Source organism: Python bivittatus, unplaced genomic scaffold (assembly GCF_059951505.1).
Source record: "Python bivittatus isolate LINGU-HERP-01145 unplaced genomic scaffold, Pbiv_v1 ctg000220_np1212, whole genome shotgun sequence".
Taxonomy (NCBI): domain Eukaryota; kingdom Metazoa; phylum Chordata; class Lepidosauria; order Squamata; family Pythonidae; genus Python; species Python bivittatus.
In genome coordinates, this window is record NW_028277048.1 from 23742459 (window position 1) to 23765965 (window position 23507).

The window sequence follows — 23507 nt, forward strand, 5'->3', positions numbered from 1 at the left end:
GGTTTCGCCAAAGGTAGGGTAGGAAGATGCAGACAATGCTCCTTGGGGTTCTTCAGGTAGTGCCTCTATCAGTGACGAGGGAATATATGGTACAGGCATCTTCAACTCGTTCTCTGTTCCCTATTTCTGACGGAGAGCACTAACGCAGTTCTCCCCGGAAGTGTTAGGGGGGCGCCTTGTATTAAAGTTGTCCCTTTTTTTCTGTGCTAGAGGGTAATTAATGGAGTGCCAGTTTTGATCCTGGTCGGGAGCCTGTGATTGAAATGTACAGATATGAAGCTTCAAGTGTAGTTTTTAAAACTTGTCAGGCTGAACCAATCTACTGCAGGTCGGAGGCCTCGTCACTGAAGGCTGTGGACTGCACTCTACCATGCTGGATCAGTGTGGGTTGGTAGACAGATGTTTTTCAACTTCCCAGTCTAGGGTTGAGTGAGAACAACCGGCCCAAAATCACCCAGATGGTTTCTGTGCCTAAGGGAGGACTGGAACCTGACTCTTCTTGCTCCTAATCCAGTGCCTTAATCACAGCACCATGCTGGCTTTTTAATATGTATTTGCAGGCATGTTAATATGATTTATATTAACTGTGGTTTATGGAATTAACACACTTTCCTGGGGTCATGTGACACAAGCAACCCTACCCTAACCATGTGGCTTGATTTTTATGACATTCATGTCTGTAATGTGATAGACTAAATTGTGGTTCAGTATGTGATGCGAAACCTGGTTCCATCTGTCCTTTGTTATATTCTATAGAAAATATGTTAACATTCTTTCATAAATTACAGTATTAGGTTCATGCATTGCAGTGAAGGATAGATTATTACAGAGGGTTTCACGTGGTGCTCATTTCAACATTTTTCTTCATGTATCCAGTTGTTTCTTGAACAGTCTTGATACCTAGCTTCTTTTCTTGAATTAAACACAGGCTAAAGCATGTACTTCATTGTTCTACCAAGTTAAACTCCATTGCTTCCAAGGAGCTAGAATCTCAAAGAATGTCTCCTTTTATACTGGAACGGAGACCCTGAGAAGCAAGTTATTGTCTCCTGCCCCCATCCTCCACCTCACCACTGCCAAGGGACTAGAGTGGCCTAAAACATAAGCCTACTATCTTAGAGCTATTTAATATATTGTGGGGCTATTTTTACTTTATTATACAGAAACATTTTATTTTTTAATCATTTTATTACATTATAGAATACAAATAATAGTCAAGTACAGCAGTAGTTATACAATAGGAACTGGAAGCTATTAACATGGTAATGGTTACAGTAAATTATCTTTCAAAATAGAAAATGTATATCAATGTTAAATAAGATTTCTGAGATCTAAATAGAGTTGCTTAAATTATACTGTTGATGCTGAATATAACATTGATAAGTTGCAAACTACATCGAATTATTTTGTAATATGAAAGTTTAGATCTTTGCGCTTAATATGGAAGTTTCCACTGTATCTTTAATCATGAATACTAAAAGAAACGAAATGGGGGGGGGGGAAAGAGAGCTGAGATAGATGCTCACAGCTCTAGTGAAAAACTTTGCCCAACATTGGAAGGAAGATACAACACTTAGGATACCTGATTGCTAACTAAAACTTGGCGAACACACAGCAATGGTGAAATTAACAGCATGTATCCACAACAGAAGCTTATCCAAATTCAAGGAAGAATGGCTTCCATGCACACAACCTATCATGCAACGAGGCAAATACAAACATTTACAGTATGGTTTTTAAGAGGGTTTAAATGTTTATAAACACTGCAAATCTTTTGGAGAACAGAGAAGGGGGAAATTAAAGACTATCTACTTTTTCCAAGCAGCTTTATATCTTTCTAGCATATTCTGTATGCAGTACTGATATGAAAGACAAGTGAGAGGGCAGGAGGGGTCAGAATTTGGCTTTAAAAGTAACATGAAATCTTGCAGTTGCTTGTAATCAAAATCGCCATTGCCTGAAAAGGTACTCTGTTTGAATGCTGTTGTCTCCAGTACTATGTTAAGTTGGCTTAGCTTCTTACTCATAAACAGTTATCCACAGGCCAGATCATAAAGCTTATGGGCAACATAGTGAGATCCAGCCAGTGTTTACAGCTTTACAGTCATTCAGAAAAAAAAAAAACCTGATTCTTCTCTCTGGCCTTAGGGAGGAGCACTGTGTAAAGACTTAGTATCTCCTCACAATCCCCTCACTCCATTCATTAAAGGAGGGGATTGTTTGTTCTGTCCAAGCACCATTCCCTTTGGGGAAACCATGTCAGCAGTGGGCAAGGCCAAAACCAGAAATGGGGAGTGACCAAATGTAAAAGTGGTTGGAACCCAACTGCCTCCTTTCATTCCCAGTGCCCCAACGTGTTGTCTTTTTCTATCCTTCCTGATTTCTTACTTCTCCCCTTCCCTTTTGGCTGCCAGAGACCAGAGGTCACTTGGGCTCAAGGGCTGACTTGATCCCCTGAAGACAGTTTTTGAAATTGCTGGTAAAGTTGCTAACCCCTCCTCTGATTTAAAGTACTGAACCTGGCATATAGATATACTTTTCACGTATTAGGCTTTATTAATCATGGTTCATTCAGTAATCCACAATTGGCTGGACTTAACCTGCTAAACCTAAAACGAAGTAAGCCATCTTAAAATTTAGCATGTATGAACTAATATTTAATCATCTTGGTCCTAGACTCATTTCCTTCTTTCATTTGCTCCTCTTCTTGGCTGGTTTCAAAAAGCTGTCCTTGAGTTCCATATTTTTATTAATATTTAGTTACTCAAACTATCTGCATAAACAACATTAATGACATTTCCTTATAGATCCTACCTCAACTTGGGACACAAAACTTATGTCAGTATCAGTCGCCATTGTCCATATTGTTTGGGGTTGTTACACATCCTAGTTCAGCAACATCAGGTAGTGGAGGGGATCTGAGCAATTTCTGAAATCACTTAAATATTTAAAAAATCATGTGGTCATTCACTACTACATTGAGACACGCCACTAGATGGTGGTAGTTCTCCTGCTTCCCAGTCCCTTCACAAGTGACCCTTACTGTATCAAGAGAGTTCTCATGAGAATTACCAGTTTGGGCAATACGGGGTTCCAGAGTTACAGGAATTCAGTGAGAGATAGTTAAGCAATTATGCTTCATATTTCTGATTTTCACGAGAACCAGAAACTTTGTGCATGATAGATAGATCCGTGATTGTTTCTGAGAGAACATAGTATTAATCCCACATATGATACTTTATAATTCACTGTGTCTTGCAAACTCAGAAAATTGAATAAACCATGGTTATATTACATTAATTTGACTTCAGTACCTCCCTAGCCCAGTAATTCTTTTCTATGATTGGAATCTAGCCTGCTGGCACCATCTATTAGAAAAAAAATAAACTCTGCAAGTGTGTCTGCTGTAACAAAGTTGTGTGCGTAAGAGATTGCAAACACTGAGAATTATCCTTGTTCCTTGTTGCCCATCCTATTTGGATATCGGTTTCTTGGGCTTCTTAGCCATGGCATGAACCAATGCTGCTTTTATTACCTTTTTTAAAAAAATTGCTATCTGGCAGCAGTCATTCAGTCAGGTTGTAGTAGAAAAAATGCTGCACTAGCTTCATTGAGGGACCAGCACCTCTTAGCTCTTCCTTTTCTTGGACAGCATGCACTCAGGGTGATTCTTAAATGAATTCTCAACCTGCACCTAGATCTGTTTTTTTCCTCATCCCTCCCAACCACTTCTCCTCTTGTGATATGTTCTTTAAAAGGTATACCTGAAAACAGGGACTGTCTCATTATTGCTTTTCACATTTTCACTGTAAGCTATGCTGTGAGGCCTATGTAAACCATGGCCAAACAAACTGGAAAAAATGACACTTTTCAACCAGTCCCTGTAGATATTACTTTAACATCATTATCTGTGGTAACTCTGATTTTTATGCTGCAGTCGCATTGCGTATCTTTGCTTCCAAAACTGTGTTAAAGGCACTGCAACCAGCCAGCTAGGCTGGTTATCCCTTCCTTTTCTGTTTTCAACTCCTGTGAAGCACAAGACCTCTCTAGGAGCTCCAGAACTTGATACAACACAGCCTTGAACAGAAACCATTTGAAAGGTGTTCCTTCTAAGTTGACAATGTGCTTAATTTTCCTGAAGACTTTTTTTTTTTTTTTTAAATGCTGTCTGCTTTTCTCCCACTGATCTCAGGCAGGCCTATACAGTACCCATACCAGCCTTTCCACTTTCACGCTAAGAAGTGCAGGCAACCGATAATATCCTCTTTTTGAGAGCAGCAGTGACTCCTGGCCTGGATTTCCTTTATCTGGAAGCCGCAAAAGTGTTGAGGGATTAAGTAAAACAACGGCTGTGTGGGGCTTGCCATTGTTTGGCTCCTGCTCCCTTGAAGCCAGCTCCTCCTCAAGTCCCACTGTCCCCCGTCTCCAGCAACATATTGTGAAGTCAGCCATTTGGGGTCACTACAAAATAGGACCCACCCATCTCTCTCCCTTCTCTGCCTGGACAGAAAACTGTCTCTCAGCCAAAACAAACTGGCTACATATTTCCCAACCATTTTGCCCCCTCCTTCGTGGAGAGTTGGGCTGGCATCCAGCACATCTGCAGTTACTACAGTCAGTCTTGCCAGCTGGAAAACCCAGAGGCTCTGACGCTAGCAAAGGCTGCTTGGCCGGACGGTTCCCCAGATCTCGCCCTTGAGGAGGAGGAGGAGGAGGAGATGGCGGCGTCACTGCAAGGGCCTTCTTGGGGCAATGTTCTGCCTCCGGAGAAGTGAGGTTAGCTTCCGCACCAGAGCTGATTTCAGGGTCACGCGAAAGGGCCCGTAAGAAGCGATGAGCACAGCCAGATCCTAGTAGGTGCCCCGAATGTTTCCAGCAAGGCTGCACCATCATAGCCAACTCTCACAAATCACAACGAATGGAAGAGCAGAGCTTTCCAGACAGTCCCCATGCTTCACCATGGTTAATAAAGATGGGGTTTACTCACCCAAGGTATGGGTTTGCATTACACAATGAACCCTCGCCTAACCACAGAGACTGGGTTCATAAAACAGCCTAGGTTGAAATGTGGTTGACCAGTTTGTGAGTCTGCGTCACGCAAATCTGAAAGGAATAATGGTGGTTTTTTAGAGGTGAGGTATAAATTAAGTTTGTGTGACTCCCCGTGCAAATACTAGCATTGAGTTAGTAGTCATTTCCTCCTCTTCCCAGGAAATACTGAGAACTGTAGTCTTGAGAAATATTCCAGAGGTGCTGGCCTGCAAACCCCAGAAGCCTGCAAGTTCGTCTCCGACTGTAAGATAGACTTCAAAAAAAGTGAGGGAGAAAGTAAGCTGTGCTTGGTGGACCTGTAGGATTTATTTCCCACTTTTTGAGTTTTTGCTTCTGTATTATTATAGATTAATCTAAAATCTGATGGTCTACTTCCAAATCTCAATCCCACTTATATAAAACCTAATGTTTTGTTCACCTCCAGTGTTGCATTCTTTAAAACTCTGAGATTTGATCAGCTGGGCAATGAGTTGTTCCATCCCACAAAATGTATCAAAAGATGCCCAGCTATAATCTAATTTATTTGGGAATATTTGTCCCATAATGCTGATTCATCAACCCTCTCCATGTTTGCTTACAAGTAAATCTCCCTGAATGCTGTGGGGCTTATTTCAGAATAAAGATACATAAGGGTGCATAGTGGTAACTCTCTGTAGCACTGCATATATCTAATTCTAGAAGTAAAATTGATCACTTTCTATGAAGGGTCTGCTATTCTGACTCCAGAAATATAGACCTTGGAGACAGAAGCACACACTGAGTTCGCCATGCATCCTGATGGAAAGGAAGACCTCCCCCTCCCCCTCCCCCCGAGACTCATATGGCCCCTACTCTGGCCTCATTCAAGCAAGCCCTTAAAACTTGGCTTTTCCCCCAGGCTTTGGGCTGGATTTGGATTGTCAGGCCCCTGGTGGGAATGCTGTATGTTGAGTGGGTGTTGCTTTTACTCTTTCTCGATGTTTCATGAACTTACTTGAATGGCTGTTTTTTAAGTTTTATTCTAATACGATATGCCGCCCAGACTTGCTTTGGAGTTGGTGGGCTTACAGTTTTGATAAATGGAGCAAGCTGTGTTGGGTGCAATAACCAGGTTTTACAGCCCGTTAGGTACAGGGCCTGGCTGCCTGAGGGAGGGGCTGCCTATCTCCCATGGTTTGTCCCCATCCAGTTTGGACCACCAGGGTGTCACCTTGTGGCACTTGGAAAGCGCACCGACTCAGTTGCAGTTCCTGCCCTCTGGAATGATCTCCGCCAGAGATTCACGGGGTTCCCATCCTGGTGGTATTTCCAAGCCTTGGGAATGCAGGGTAACTGGAGCCTGCTTTCGTCCTTCTAGTTGTTTGGTTTTGTTTAAGTATCGGTCTGAACACTTTGCTCTTCCAGTCAGTTGTATCTTTTACATGTAAGTTTTAGTATGTATTTTGGTTGCTAGTCATAAGCTACTCAGAGTTGCTTGGGAGTCAGGCGGCCCATACTTTAAATAAATAAACCAAGCCACAGGTAAGAGGTCTGTTGCTCAAGTAATGAGAGAAACAAAACCTGCAAATGATTATTGCCACACACAACCCAAGTAAATGCAGTCAGAAATATACTAGGGACTAATGGTCATTACTCAAGACATTCACAAAGATATGGGATTTTTTTTGTGGCTTCCGTGTATTCGCAAGAATGCAACAAATGGAAACAGAAGTTCTTAGGTACCCAGCTTGAATTCAGTGGCTGGATTTGGTTCATAAACTGAGCCCCTCCACACGCAATCTTGCCCCAGGATAAAGATGCCCTACCTACTGTTTGCTGAAAGTGGTCCTCACAACTTTTCCTCTGTCTGTCAATGTGTTGCTAAGGCAGTCCAAAGATGGTTTAGTTCGGTATTTCTTAAACATTTTTCTCTCAGGACCTCTTCCCACTTTTAAAAATTATGGAGGATCCAAAAACAGTTTTTGTTTGTATGGGTTATATGTATCAATAATTACCGTATTGAAGATTTGATGCGTTCACTGCCACTACCACTTCTTACTATTGTTTGATGGGATTTTAATATTGTATTACAGTATTTTTCAACATAGGCTGGCAAATAATTTTGATTTTGTGGACCCCTGAGAGGGTCTTGGGGGGACCCCCAGGGGTCCTCTGACCACACTTTGAGAAACACTGGTTCAGATGCTCCAGTCTGGAAGTCGTGTTTCCTGTGTTACTCCAGCAGACATTCTATGCAAGTATTCGAGTGGCGTTTTCCCCTTTATTCTAACACCATCCAAGGACAGACTTAAGGGCCATCAGATTGGTTAGTCTTTGTGATCCATACCTTGGAGGGAAATAAGGGGACTGTAATAGCTTGAAACAAGGCAGGATAGGGACTGGCAATGTTTTATGCTAACTCTAACACGGATAGCTGGTGCTGCAACTTGCGGGGGGGTGGAAGGCCCTTGTGTTAATTTTTTAAAAAATAGCTTCATTAGATTTTTAAAATAAAGAGATAAAAACTAACAAGAATTAATAATTAAGCTAGAAAGTAGAAAAGAGAAAAAAGTAAAGAATGAAAAAGAAAACAACATCAGCTATTAAAATAAATGTTGATGGACATACACTTAGAAAAAGCACATGGTACTTTGCTTCTCTGTATGACAATGGCTGTGAGACTGCTTCTGGCTCAACACTGGAAAAACCAGGCACTACCTATAATTGAGGAGTCAAGCTGTCAGAATTAGCAGGAATGGCAAAACTGACCACGATTATAAAAGAAAAACATTGATAAAATGTAAGAAAGACTGGAAGCCGTTCATTGACTTTTTGCATGAAACTGAACATAATCAAATTGTGACATATGGTTTTGATGATTAGTTATAACTATAGACTATGGGGAAAAGTAGAAGCTATAATATAAAGTTAAACAAGGGTTGTATGAAAGGTTTTTTGTATATATCCTTTGCAAAAGAAGTCGGAAGTCGCTTCGTTCAATGTCTGTATGTGTTTGTATCTTTTCTTCTGTTTTTTTCTTTTTTTCCTATTTTCTAACCTGCATTTCTACTACTATTTCCCTTTCACAATTCTTTTATTTCTCATACTTTCACTGTAATCTTTTTCTTTCATCTTTTAATTTGTATACTATGAAAAATAAAAATAATTGAATCGTGAATTGCAAAAAACCCTATTAAAATAAATATTAATGAGGTCACTGCACAACCTAACTAGGCCAAGTTTTCTATCTAACTCTGGAGGTGGAGCTTCTGTTTAAAAGGATCAGAACATTTGCTTTCTCCTTTTGCATAAATCCCTTTCTTGCAGGCTGTTTTGTTTGACTGTTGGGATTTCTCTGTGCTTTGGATGAGCTTTGTGGATAATTTTACCCACAGCAAGAGATCTTTGTCTTGTTGGTAAGTTTATAGAGCAGCAGAGGAGAGTAGTTTCAACTTCACGATTTCTGTTTTTCCAGCAGTTGGGCCTTGTTCCCACAGCATGCTAAATCATAATATAGTTTAATTAGTTTTGGCTTAGCATGTGAACCAATTGTGGCTAATTCAGCAAATCGTGGTAGAGTCAACTCTGTGCATTGAATCTTTAGGCCTCTGGTCCAGAGATGGCGTCTGGTACTATTGGACTAAAAGCTATCGTGCGGTTACTTTGTTTTGATTTAGCTCATAGCGTGAACTAAATCAACTGTGTTTTAAGAAACTATGGTTAAGTGAATCACACCTCAGCAAGATAACGGGAACAAAGTCTCATTCTACTCAGTCTGACCTCCCTGCTTCTTTGGACGAGTAGCATGTCTTGCAAGGCCTTTGGCTTCGTCAGATGCACAGACCGCTCTCTGAAAAGGGCCTTAGCCAAAGCTGGGTCAGTGCAACAATGCTGAGCAAAAGGTGGGCCCAGGATCTATTAAGATGTCGATTTCTGAAGCTGGGGTATTTGTTTTAGTCATTTGGCTTAGCTCAGTGAGTGAACACAGTCTTGTAGCTTGGTTGAAGGTTTGTAGCGTTTTTATTTATGCTTGGAAAAGCAGAGTGGAAGTTTTTAAAATAAGTGCTTAAGTTCTGTGTGAACCTATCCAGTTGTAGGTTATTCAGAAAACCGTCGTTAACTAAGCCATTTAGCATTGTAGAAAAAGCTTGACATTTGAACTAGAATTACAAAAGTTTCTGATTTCCTACATCTAATAAGGTGCTTTCCATAGCTGAGATTAAATTAGGCTACTGAAACCTTTTGGGAAATCAGTGCCCACTTTTTGCGTGCAAGGACTGCAAAGTCGGTACTGCTGTTGAGACCAAATCTGAGGCTGAGCTTGACTTGAGATGCTCAGTATCTGTATTTCAAGAGTGCCACCTAAACATGGCAATGTTGCACCAGACAGTTCTTAACGAATACCAGGTTCTGTCACAGAACAGTGTTCCCGCCGAATTGAAATCTGCCTGCCTTCTCTATTCAGCAGGGTACCTTAAAGAAAAAGTAGACTTAAGGAATGGTTTAACCTAACCATGCGGCAAGATGCCTTCGCATAAAGACACCAAGCTCTATAACTAAAATACAGCCAAGCCAATGTAGGACACTGTTGCTGTTGGTCACTGGCATCCTTACAGTAAGGGTACAAGGAAGGTTGGTACTTTATTTTTCTCGGATATTTGTTTTGTTCGTTTGTATCTTGCATGAGAGCCAGTGTGCTGTAGCAGTTAAGGCATTAGGCTAGAGACCAAGAGTTCTAGTTCTGCCTCAGGCACAAAGCCGGCTGGGTGACCTTGGGCCGGTCACTCTCAGCCCTAGGAAGGAGGCAATGGCAAACAGCTTCCAAAAATCTTGCCAGGAAAACTGCAGGGACCCCAAGAGTCACCAAGCTGTCACCAAGAGTCAAGATTACATGCTTCCAACCAACAAGCTGGCTCAAGTGGTTCCCGCAGATGGCATTGTGGGGAGGTACCTCATCAAAGGTGTACCATACAAGGGAGATCTGCTAGGCAATCCAAGACAGTATCCAGGAATTGCTCTTGCCGCATTTCTGAGGATCCAGGGCCTTTAAAAGATGCATAAAGACAGGAATTCTTCCATCTTATGACTTTTCCCGTCATTATTATACTTAGATGAAACAGCACCCTGGCTCATACAGAATGTTAAGCACTGGGGGTGGTTGGTGGTTTGAGAATGCTTTCCCTTTCTTTTAACCCTGTATATATATATTTTGTAGATATTTTAAATTGTTTTTATTGCTTTTTTATTTGTAAGCCGCCTAGAGTCACTTGTATAGTGGGATGGGTGGTGTATAAATGTGAAAAATAAAATAAATAAGCCATGATTTGGTTAACCATGGTTTATGAGTAAGGTACAATGGTTCACCCTCATGCGTTCAGTGGGCCCATCCCGGACATCTGATAGATCCACTCAGTTTCCAAAGAGCTTGGGGGGTTTCTTAAAGCAGCCTTGGGCAGTTCTCTTGAGGTTCTTCTGGCTGTCCTCTGGCTGGGGCTCTTGAAGGATTGCCCCGAGTGGCCTCTTCCTTCATGCCCACCTGGGAGTTCCTTGTTGCACTGAGATGGTGGCAAAAAAGATGCCTGGAGTGATGCTGGTGAACAATGGAGTCACAATATGACTGGACACTGGCAGAAGCTGAGGCAAGAGAGGTGCGTCAGTACTTCCCCACACTTACTACACGTGTGGATTGCCACCCAGTGACCTGAGTGGAGTGAACAGGACTCTTGGAAGGATGAAGCAGAAGATTGCTCACAGGGTCACTGTGGTGAATTTACAAGGCAAGCGGAAGATGAAATCATTTGTATTTGCTCCCAAGGTTACACGCGGACACTCTGAGCCTGCTGATCCTGAGGAAGTAAACAGGGTTCTCTGCAACATCAGATGATTGACGAAACTTGCTAGGGAGTGACAGGAGGCTGGGTAGGTGTGGTGGTTAATACATCCTTTGGTGAGGAGTGATGTCATCTGCCTTGAAGGGGTAGGGTTGCACCCTGTCCACGGGCCATTACTTGACCTGGCTAATTGGGGATGGCCACTAGATAGGAACAAAAAGTTCGGGTTTTCTATATTTCTTTGCTGTCATCCTGATTTTCCAACCCTGTAACCCTAATGATGGCTCACCATAATGGGTAAACCCTGTCAGTAGCTGAGTGTGCAGGACATCTTGAACTTTCACCCTCAGTTACCAAACCATAATGGCTGGCTTCGTGTAATATGCAAAGCCAAAATCGAATGAATCGTATTTGGATTAGTGCGATGGTCTGGTTCAAATCACACATTAAGTCCTAGGCTGCATTCACACAGTGTAAGCTAAGTTATCTTTGACTGGTTCATGGCTCAGTGTGTGTGCAAATCCAGCCAGGGTGAATTTATGGTCCAGCATATTAGGTAAATATTGCTGTAATGTGACCACTCTCTTTTGGCTTAACTAGTGTAGTTGGTAAACCATGATTTGCGGTTTAGTTTGCTTTGCCACCATAGTTTCCAGAGTTTTAATGTATTCCATTATTCTGGCCCTTTATTCAGTTTGGGAGACTTAACTTGAGGCTAATCACATAGTGCAGATTAGGAAACATTCTCAGCTTGCAGGACAAGCCTTTGATAGCAATGGGCCCATCTTTACATTGTACTAACTGTGGCAAAAAGATCCATTTTTAGAGAATCTATGCTTCCATTCATCCCCAGCCCACAGCTGGGCTGAGGTGTTTTATATTCATCTTTATCTGTTCCAGTGTTAAAGCTGTGTTTTCCAACTTCTCCTGGCACAACTCTTGCCACATGAACAGTCTGAAATTCTTATAGCAGAGAGCAGTGGACACTCCAGATTCATACTTAGCTTCAGATAAGCTTTGAAACTTGGTTAAAATGTGGATTATAATGGAAAAGTTGAAGTTTAGGGTTTCCACAGCAGCTTAAACTGCTCATCTCCCATGGTGTCCTGCTCCTGAAGCTGATTTTTAAGAAGCCAGTCTTGATTGCAGGGATAATCAGTCTGGATTATGGCCACCACAGGCTTTGATTGGTCTTTCCCCTTCTTCTTGCTCTTCCTGGGCAGGGAAGAGAAGCCCCGCTAGTTGACCTCCGTGTGAGCACATCTACCAGTTCCTGCCTTTTCCGTTCCTATTCTTTTCCTTTGTTTTCCCAGATGTTTGCACATCTAAATGCCTTCACACCGCTTCCCATGTTCACTCCTTTGACAATAACACTGACCCTTTCTTTTTTCCCTTTATGGTACCATTGTTGGTCTGATGCTACAGTGATTAAAGCAAAGGGAATGTGCTCTTCCTTCATCCCTTTGTTTCATGGTGGGTCCAATGAAACTTTGTGGCAATGAATAATTGATGGTTCAGATTCATAGAAGCAAAGAAGTAGCATTAGTTGAAACTGTATAGCTTTATTCTGGAGTGTCCGTGTGGCAACTTAAATGCTTAAAACAACAGGAAAGCAAACCATTGTAGTACAGTGGGCACAGGGTGGGAAAGAAAGGAAATTATGCTTCACCCAGCCTGGTACTCTCCAAGAGATGTAAGGGTGGAATGGAGGCATGGTGATGGAAGAGGTGGAGAAAATATGTTGGCCTGGAGACTTTACCAAATTCATGGTCTTTATGAACCATGGTTGGATCAGCTAGAAGGGGTGGGTGGGAAGGAAGTAGCTGACCAGTGGATCTAGCAACCCAGGATGAAATAGCCATTTAGGGCAGTGACCAGGAATCGGAGTTGGCTATGCAGTACACAATTGCAGCTGGGGATATGACTAGACTGGAATGAAGTTTGGTAGACCAACCACTCAAAAGATAGTTCAGGATGGAAAATAGTACTTTTGAAGCGGAGCTTTAAACATGGGGCAGGGCTGCATTTGCAGTGGGCTCAAGTGAGTGGAGGCTGACATCCGTCCATGCACTCAAGAAATGGTGGGTGGACTGTACTGGTGAAGGGGCAAGCAGAAAGGGCAGGTTTGCCTTTAGTGGGTTCTGTGAAATTCCCTGCTTATATGCATGTCTTTTTAAGCCCTGAACCTAATAGTCTGACCAAGGGTAGAATTTTGCTACATCAGCAGATAGGGTATTTTTGTAAGATTTAGGAGTTCCTGTGCTGCTGTTTGAAAATAGCAGAATGCAAAAATGTTCCTGACAGTTCTGCATTTGGGCTCCTTCACCTAATCATGTCAGTGTCTTGCTGCCTAAAATCCTTGCGGTTCAGACAGGGCAGGCTAGGAACCTCTTCCAGTAGAAGAAATACATAATAGAAGTTTCTGGGGTGGCATTTGATGACTTGTACTGGCATTGCCCTGCTTACAAACACATGCTTCCAGTCCAGGGTTATGTTGAGAGTGCTCCCAGTTATAGGGGCTGGTGTGATATTGTGTGATCAGTGGGGGCCTTATCTTAGACCCCATCAGGACTCTGTTATACTAGAAGACTTCACAGAAAATACTAAATTTTCAAAAAAGTGGGTGGGTGGTAGGTGGAGTTGGAACACCAAATCTCAGAATATGCATTTGCCATATAGTCTGTTTAATCACTCTAATTTTCTGAATTTGAAGTATCGTTCTATCAGCAGTTTCCATTTTTTTTCTGATCCTTCATTTTTGTAATTTTCATGAACTTCTGAAAACTAAGGGTTTGTTTGCCTGTCTTGAGACAAATCTGAGTCCTCTTTCACATTTTAATTTAGTTCTTGATTTCCAAACATTTTTCATATTTTTCACATTTTAACTATTCTTTTAACATTAAAATATTAGAAAATATTTTTTCTCAATTTTTTAAAAACTCTCCTCAAAGTCCCAGGAAAACAGTGTCTCCAGATTTTGTGGTTTTTTTCTGCCAGCCTTCACTTCTGTAGCAAGTAGCACTGACTAATTTTGGGAAACACGAATTCTTTAAGGATGGAGTTTCAGAGGGACATTTTAGCATTTAAGCTGAGAAACAACATAAAGAACTTGGCCTTTTAGTTTCCAAGCCTGTTGCGACTGACATGACCTGGATGGAGATATTCAGATATTGCTATTGAGTGGTTGACTGTCTGATGGAGAGAAATTAAGTCAACTGGCATAAAGGAAATCAGAATGAAAATTGAATTTATTGTCAGTTTTGTATTTATCTAAAAGGAAAAGCAGAATTACTTCCTCAAATGAATTAGTTTTAAAAATGGGGGTGTTATCTTAAATTCACTGAGAATATGATAATGGAGATAAATGACATTTTTCTATTTAATCCCTTTTTGAGGAGGGTTTGTCTTAAATTGAAGGTTATTTTCCTTTGGGGTAAATATGGATATATTTCAGAATGTGCAGTTCTCTGTATGCTTTCTTCCTGTAGTTTTTATGTGATTATGGGTATTGGTGGTGCATTTCTGATACTTTATTTCCAAAAAATATAAATGCAGGAGGGGATGCTGAATGCTTTGTCCCAGTGGATAGAGCCCAAAGGTGAACAATGAAACCGGCAGATGCAGCTGTCCCGATGCAGCTGTTTATTGCCATGTGAATATCTTAAATCTTAATTAATTAATTAATTAATTAAATCTTACATAATTAGACAGTGGGTGCATTAGAAGGTTCTAAAGAATGGCTGATGAAGTCAGAAAACTTCTCTTTTCCAATATTTCATTAATGACTTGGATAAGGAGGTGAAGAGAATGGTTATTAATAGTTGATATCTAAAAAGACAGAAATTCAGAATTTTCTTGGTAAGTTAGTGAAATGGGCTCAGAATAACAAATGATATTTAACTGAGAAACATAAAGTTTGTCACATAGAAAACAAAAATCAAATACACAGATATGGGATGGTGGATACCTGATTTGATAATAGTACTTGTGAAAAAAAAATGTAGTTGCTTACAAGCTGAATTGACAGTGTGATGTGGCTGCAGAAAAGGGAAATGGAAGTTGCATCAGTAGAAATACAGCTTCCTAATCCAAGGAAGTAGTAGTTCAACCCATCTTGTCTTCAGTTCTAGCCACTGCGCTTCAAGAAAGGTTTAGTTGAACTGCAACAAGATCCGAGAAGGGCAACAAGGACTAAAACATATGACTGAAGAAACTGGGAATGTTTAGCCTTGAGAAGACTGTGGAGGAATGTGATAGCAGTCTTCAAATATCTGAAAGGTTGCCACACGGAAGAAGGCCAAGACCCGAGAGTGCAGGACACAGAATGATGGCTTTAATTATAGGAATGCAGAGGCCAATTCAACGTTAGGAAAAACTTCATAATGATAAAAGCAACTTGACAATGGAACCCGTTTCCCAGAAAGATGGCGGTTTCCCCGTAATTGGGGGTGTTCAAGCGGAGGCTGAACTGCCACCTATTAAGGACATTTAGATTTGGGTGTCTGCACCAAGCAAGGAATTTGATTCCTTGGCCTCAGTGCCACGTTTCAGATCTGTGTCCAGTGAAGACTTGATGTTATCAGAAGGTACAGAAGGCTTAAGTCACAAGCAGGAGACCACCTCTCCCTCTTCCCTGGGGAATGCATGGTGGTGGGTACGGTTATCGTTCTGCCCTTTGCCATTTCAGTTGGGTTTCTGCCTGGGAAGCAGCTCCCAGGGTAATGCACTTCTGTTAGAGGGAAGGTAGGAGACAGTACTCATAAAGGTGAGTGAGGAATCCCTTAAGCCTGAAGGAGAACATAGGAGTAAGAATCGACATTTCAGAATCTGGGGTGCAAAGGGTGTGAGATAGATGTCTTTCCAGGAAGAGTGGGATGTGCAGCAGAGCTCAATCAATCAAGAGATCTGGCAAGATTGCCTGTGAGGCCTAAGAGTTCCCACATCCAATGCAGGGGAAGAAGAGAGAAGCTTTTTTAATATTTCCTCCAATGGTGCCAAAATGTGTAAGAGAACACCCTCATTCTTTCAGTGAAGATTAATAACTACTTAGCATCCTTTAATCACCCCTTCCATTTTACTTGTGATTACCTCTGTTAAATAATGAGGGCTGGATTTCCCTCCGCATTTTTAGTTATGCTAATAAGGGAGCTAGAGTTGCCAGCCAATGAGAAAGAAAAATACCATGGCCTGCTCTTGTGCCTTAAAAAAACACCCACATCAGTTTGCAAAACTTTCCTTAGCATAGATATAACTGCTATTGCCTAGCGATGTGTGGATGTCACACATTATACTAGGCTACAACGTGGTTTAGTTTTGGCTCAGCATGTTGTGTAAAAGCAGCTATTGTGGTCTGTAAATCATGACTGATGGCTTAGTGCAATATGTGAATCCAGGCACTGTCTGTATATCAAGCTGGTTTAAAACAGCATTGATAATCCTGGTTTTGGTATCGGCACAGGTACACGTATACATGCATGCGCATGAATATACTGTATGGGTTGTGTGTGTTTGTTTTGTATGGCCACCCATCTCACCAAGTGACTCTTGGCAAGGAACAAAATTTTAAAAATAAAAACAATTACAATAATACAAAAATTAAAATACCTAGCCAAGAATTAATCACCCATCATAATCACTAAATTAACCCAGCAATGGGTCTCTGCACACACTTGGGGCCCCAGGCCTGGGCACAGAGCCAGGTCATTAAGGACATACAAAAAATCAGCATTCCAGGGCCATCCTGATCTCTGGAGGGAGAATTTTCCATAAGGCAGGCGCTGTGGCAGAAAAGGCATGTCTTTTAGGGGCTGCCAACTGGCATTCCTTAGCCAACGAGAACTGAAGCATGTCCATCCTACCTGAGCGGATCAGATGGGTAGAAACAACAGGGGAGAAGTGGTCCCTCAAGTACCCTGGTTCCAAGCCATGAAGGGCTTTAAAGGTGACAACCAGCACCTTGAATTGTACCCAGAAGCACGCTGGCAATCAATGCTGCTCATGGAATAGAGGTGTTACATGTGCTGAATAATCAGCCCTATTTATTACCCGTGCTGCTGCATTCTGCACCAGTTGAAGCGTCTGAATGCTCTTCAAGGGCAGCCCATTGTAGTGGTCGAGATGGGAGGTCACGAGGGCGTGAGTGACAATGAACAGAGCCTTCTGGTAACTGATGGACAACCCGAAGGTGTGCAAAGGCCCTTTCAGCAGGAGCTGTAAGTCCAGGAAGACCCCCAGATTGTGCACTGGGTCTGTCTGAGGCAGTGCCACCTCATCCAAGACCAACAATGGAAAGTCCCCAGCGCCAGAAGGTCCACACACCTAAAGCCACTCAGTCTTGTTTGGGTTGTGCTGAAGCCTGTTGGGCCCCATCCAGGCCTCCAGACACTGGGACAGGACATCCACGGCATCACTCAGCCTGGGGTGGAGATATAAAGCTGGGTGTCATCAGCATGCTGGTGATACCTCACCCCAAATTGTTGGATGATCACACCCAGCGGCCTCATGTAGATGTTAAAAAGGAAAGGAGAAAGAACCGAGCCCTGAGGCACCCCACAAAGTAGGGCCCCTGGACTGGCCCCAGAGGAAGGAGGAGAACCAACACGGCACCATGCCGCCCACCCCCAACTTCCTGAGCCAGTCCAGAAGGATACCATGATCGATGGTATCGAAAGTTGCTGAGGGGTCAAGAAGAGATAGGATGGACGCACTACCCTGCTCCTGCCAGAGGTCATCCAACAGCGCAATCAGTGTTGTCTCCATCCCATACCCTGGCCTGAATCCTGACTGAAAGAGGTCCAGATAATCTGTTTCATCCAGACTCCTTTGAAGCTGTAGTATGGCTGCCTTCTCCACAACCTTCCCTAGAAAGGGAAGGTTGGAAACCAGACAAAAACTGTCCAGACTGGTTGGGTCAAGCCATGGCCCCTTGAGAAGGGGTTCCACCACCGCCTCCTTAAGAGCAAGTGGAACCACTCTCTCCTTCAAGGAAGAATTAACCACCGACTGGACCCAATCACACGCCTCCTCCTGGGTGGCCGTGACCAGCCAGGAGGGGCATGGATTTAATAGAGAGGTTGTGGAACTAACAGTAACAAGAATCCAGTTCACTTCCTCAGGCTCAACAGGATTGAATTATACTATTAGAGCCAGTTTGGTGCAGTGGTTAAGGCACCAGGCTAGAAACCAGGAGACCATGAGTTCTAGTCCTGCCTCAGGCACAAAGTCAGCCGGGTGACCTTGGGCCAGTCACTCTCTCTCAGCCCTAGGAAGCAGGCAAGGTAAACCACTTCCAAAATCTTGTCAAGAAAACTGCAGGGACTTGTCCAGGCAGTCATCAGGAGTCAAAAACTGACTGAAAGGGACACACACACACAAAGTTATTACGTTTATATCTCTTCTGCAAAATTCATGATAATATAAAGTTGTCCCTGTTAAATTATGTCTGGGTTCACTAAAAAGTTCAAATTGATGAGTCTGCCATCATCTTATCTCCCACTGTACTTGGCTCTTTAACCAGAGCCTTGGACACACTGTGCCATCTAAACCCAAAACAATTTGCTATTTTAGTTTTGTGCAAACTATAATTTAAAATCAAGGGTTGTTGTAGGTTTAAAGCTCTGGTTGATGCAAGACCCTGGTGGTAGCTGTTCTGTGTCTGACATGGTAACCTAAAAAGCCATGTGTATTAGGATCTAAAATGGTGCACCGCTGTTAACCATACATTTGGTTTAACAGCACATGGGCAAACACAGCCTTTATGAAGAAGGTAAGGGCAGAACGTAGGGAGAATCTCTAGCCTATGGTATTGAGCTAATTCTGGCTGTTGAAGGCTTGTTATATTTCTGGTTTGAGGGCTTAACTCATAATTCTGGTTACAGGGAACCTATTTTTATTTTGGTTTACCATGCAAATAGATTTGAAGTGCTGTAATTATCTGGAACAAGATGAGCAGCTCAGGAGGAGCTTGTTGCTTTTATGAATTGTGGGAAATCAAGTCTCTGTGGAATTTATGGTAGCAAGAAGGTGGATGCCTTTAGGGTAATGGTTTTCATACAGTTTTCTGGACAATTTTGAGGTTCTTCAGATGCTTAGTAAGGGTTCCTCAGGGTAGCCTCAGTAATAGAACATAAGGTTGCCCCTTCATTACCCATTTTTCTACTTGGACCAAAACTGTAGGGGAGCATAAGTCATATTGTCCATTCAGGTAAAGGAAATGGAAGAATGTCTTAACAGTGCATTACGAGCTGGATGAATTCCCTTCCCCTACTAAGCCATAATGTGTTTTGGTTCACTTTTGAATTCACCCAACCACTTATTCATCCGACACCCCCACCACCACCTTGGCTTAGTACATTATGTGAACACAGCACTGGAATGCTTCCCCAAATCCTTTGTAAAATGCTGGAGTTGTTCAGTTGGTGAAACAATTCGATGAAATCAAAACCTAACTAGTGTTTTCTAGATAACATTCTAATGCAGGGAGGGAAAGATCTGTGGCTCTTCCAATGTTGCTGAATTATAATTCCCTGTGTCCCTCGTGGCTGGCACCCTGCTGATGCTGCTGAAAGTTGCAATTCAGCCAAAGGTTCCCCAACCTTGAGGAGATATTTGAATTCATACGCTTAGTCCAATAAAGGTTAGTAACGGAGACCAGTGTATGGGTGGGAAGGCCACTGAAAATCTCCTCCAAACTTTCCATAAAGTCACATCTAATGAATAAACTTGAAATTCCTTTAGACTTGTGCAGTGTTAGAGATATATACATTTTTGGAATGCTCTGAGTTGGAAAATTTTCCTGTGCAAATTAATAGGATTTAAATTACCATACTTGTCTCAGTATCCATGACCTGCTCAAGTATTTGGATTATTCTTTGAAGTGAAAATAAAATTAAATTAGCATATCTTATGTGGTTTGTCCTTTGCATTTAAGGAAACTAAAAGCTTCATGTGGAGAAAAAATATTTTTCTTGAAAAGTTGAAACATATTGGGCAGCAGGGCAGTAATAGTATGCCATGGCCATGCATTTTTACCTTCTGAGTTTCTTTTTTAGAACAAGATATCATACAGCTTTAAAACTGTTGAACATGCCTGAAGTGGAAAATCTCTGCAGTGCTGACCTAAAGAAAGGAGAGTTTGTAAGTATTGAATTTGCATATTGTTCTAAACTGTGGTTTAGGGTTTGTTGGCTTAGGGTATTGTGCAAACCAGCCAGTTGTGGTTTATACAGTAAACTATGGTGAAGCTAGCCATGCGTTAGTATAATGTATGAAATAGGCAACTATGTGGGGATTCATAATACTGAGGATGTGAATGTGATAAAGGACTGTGCAGATGAAGGGAGGAGAGTCTGTTTATCCCTTGCTGTTTTTCCCCCCCCATCAGTTAGAGAATATGGTGCTGAACTGCCTTTATAGATGATACTCTAGAAAGTTCCTTACACTTGAATGTTCCAGCAGGTCAAGATCCAGCAAAGGAGTCTCACCGAGATAAAAAAAGGATCCATGCACGTAGGGGCCTATTCATCTTGAATCATGAACAAGAGGAAACTGGGAGGAGAAGGCAAGGGAAGAACGTACCTGCCATTGACACATTGTTCATAGAACTGTTCCTGGGCAATGACTTGGTGGAATCTCCAACTGATTGCAGAAGTTTTATAGACAAATCATCAAGCTGCTATTGATGGTACTTGAATATAGCTTGTATCATAATGGAAAAGAAAGGTGAGTGAATGAACGGATTTCTGTTTAGCTATCTCAGTGAAAGATTTGCAGATCACTTTTAGGGTGAGCTTTTCCAAGGTGGTATAAACATGTAAACTAGATAATCATAACACAACAATTTTCTTTTAAAAATGGTAAAATCAAACTGGCAATATAATCAGAACACCATATAAAGAACGACCCTCTTAAAGGTCTACAATGATTGAACCTAGTAAGTATCAATTGGAACCAAATTAATAAACAAAGGGCTATTTTCAGGAAGGCCCTACTTCTCATGTCCATCAGCTGATCTCTCTGTCAGGCTGGTGTATGCTATAGAACCTCCACTACTGAAACTCAATCATTCAAGTGGACCTTAAGAATTTAGGGCTTTAAAGCCCATTGCCAGTACTTTTACACTGGAAACATTGGTATAACCATCGCAGCTGATAAATATATATGCGTTCAGTTGCTTTGCACCTACCAGTATCAATACAAATTTTTCTGAACCATCCTTAGAAAGATGCTCTACAGAAATGTGGACCAGCTCTCAGGATACCCTAGCCAGCAATAGGCTGGGATTGAACTCTATGTACTGGAGAGCATTAAGTTTGGAGATGATTGCAATAGAACATGGAAAACTGAAACAGGGTTCATTCTATCCAGATGTTATCTCAATAGGTCTGTTTAAACTGGTAAGAATAATTCCTAATTATTGCAGCCACCATAGGTTCCCCATACTCCAGGAAACTTGCCAAGGTCTGCTTGTAAGCCATCATCCTGAAGTGTTGGATTTCTTACCCACAGTACTTTCCTCTTGCCTGAGTTAAGTCTTGGCTTGTACCCCACACCAAGCAGCAGCTCCAGAGACCAGCTCAAAAGTTTCACAACAGAAAATGGAAAGGAATGATAGAGGTGAGTGTCAGTCCAAAGCTTTTAATGAGTTCATGCAGATAATAAAAGTTGAAGCAGATAGAACAGACTATTGTGATAGCATATAAGATCCTTTAATACAGTTCTACTTTTAGAAGCCATTCCTCCAGGCACAACTGCAACCATCATATCACTGTGTCCTCCAAGACCAACATTAATGATCAGTCCAGGAGTATCAAAAGCTGCTAAGAAATCCTTGAGGGCAGGTCAGAACATCAGGACTTATTTAGTAGTAGTTGCCTGTCCTCAGTTGCCTGTTCCTGCTTTTTCTGAGTGCCCAGTTGCAGCACTTATCATACCAAGGAGCAGGAGAAATGTATTTTCCCAGCAAAAGTATACTGATGTGAGGTATGTCTGTTTCTATAGGAAGCATTTGAATGGACATTTGATGGTGATGATGCTATCCGTTCAGTCATGTCTGATTCTTGGCGATTCTGTGGACCAGCTCTCTCCACATTTTCCAATCTTATACAGCTTCTTTTAGTTGTTTTATGCTCTGGCTGGTGTCGGCTTTGATGGTGCCTAGCCACTGTGGTTTTTGACGGCCTCGTTTCCTTTTACCGCTGACCATTCTGAGCATAACTGCCTTTTCCAGTGAGTTTGATTCCATGACATGGCCGAAATAATTAAGGGGGAATTTTGTGATTTTGCCCTCCAGCGATAGGTCTGGTTTTGTACGCTCCAGAACTTGCTTATTTGTCATCTTTGCTGACCAAGGAATGCACAGGAGCCTTCTCCAACACCACAGCTTGAACGAGTTGATTTTCTTCTTGTCTAGTTTTTTTTGTGGTCCATTTTCTCAACCATAGGTAGCTGTGGGAAGCACGATAGTGTGGACTAAACTACGTTTAGCTGCCAGGCTAATCTTTGCTTTTCCATATTCGATTCATGCTCATCATTGCTGTGCAACCCAGTGCAAATTGACACTTTATTTCTGGACTGCATTCACTGCTTTGATCAATCTGCAATCCTAGGAAAGTGAATTCTTGCATGCATTCGATCTCTTTGCTGTCAATTGCTATTTTGCATTTCCATTCCATAAGCTTGATCTTTTTGATGTTCAGGAAGAGGCCAAATTTCTTGCTTTCTTCTTTAATTTTTTTGACCAGATGTTTCAGGCCTTCTTTTGTTTCTGAGAGGAGAGTTGTGTCATCAGCATATCAAAGATTGTTGATGTTTCTTCCTCCAATCTTTACTCTGATTTTTGATTCCAGCTTCCTCATGTTCACTTTGGCATACAGGTTGAATAAGAAAGGTGAAAGGATGTACAGGTAGTCCTCGGGTTAAGAATGCCTGGTTTAAGCATGACCCGTAGTTAAGAATGGAGCCTATTATAGCAAAATTCGAGTTAAATACACAATGGTTCAAGTTAATTACACAATACTACTTATACAGTATTATACAATAATACTGTTCTGGCTTACATACAAATTCGACTTAAGGATGGTCTTTGGGAATGGAACTCATTCTTAAACTGGGGACTACCTGTGTTTGAATGGAAGTATTTGAATGGACATTTAAAACTCCTTAAATGTACAGTACAAAAGACTGGCTCTAGTTAAAAACAGCTACAGGTTTGTTGGCTTTAAGAGAAGGTATTTTTCCCTTTGCAGGGCAGAGAAACTCCTGGGGAATTTTTGCACTCCTAATGTTATGCAAACACTATAATGGACATCTTATGTCTTTTCTTTGTTTCTCATGGCTTGCTAAATCCTCTGATTTCCTTAAAACAGAAGTGGAGGGTACTTCCTATTCACTTTGGAATATTTGCATAGATAGGAGAAACTGCATTGTTCTGCTATCCTGCCTTATCCCCTATCCAAAGCTGTCTGGCTGAAAACTGACCACATATTTGAATACTGCTCAGTTATAAATACAGTGATGCTGTTGAGTTTATACACATCAAGACATGGTTTGCTTTAACCATGGTTTGTTAAATACAATGGTTAGGTTTATAAGTGTGCTAAGACTTGGTTTGCAAGACATAATGTCTCAGTTCATATACTATGGGTATGGCTTGCTCAACAAGGC

At 41.7% G+C, this 23507-nt stretch overlaps 1 long non-coding RNA gene across 1 annotated transcript; it reads left to right on the forward strand.

The window, feature by feature from the left end:
• The first annotated feature begins 9486 nt into the window (after positions 1-9486).
• Positions 9487-20613, forward strand: LOC148216301 (uncharacterized). The gene is made up of 3 exons (XR_015795771.1): positions 9487-9645; positions 19895-19979; positions 20298-20613. It is a non-coding gene; the product is annotated as an uncharacterized LOC148216301 (long non-coding RNA).
• The last annotated feature ends 2894 nt before the right edge of the window (positions 20614-23507 follow it).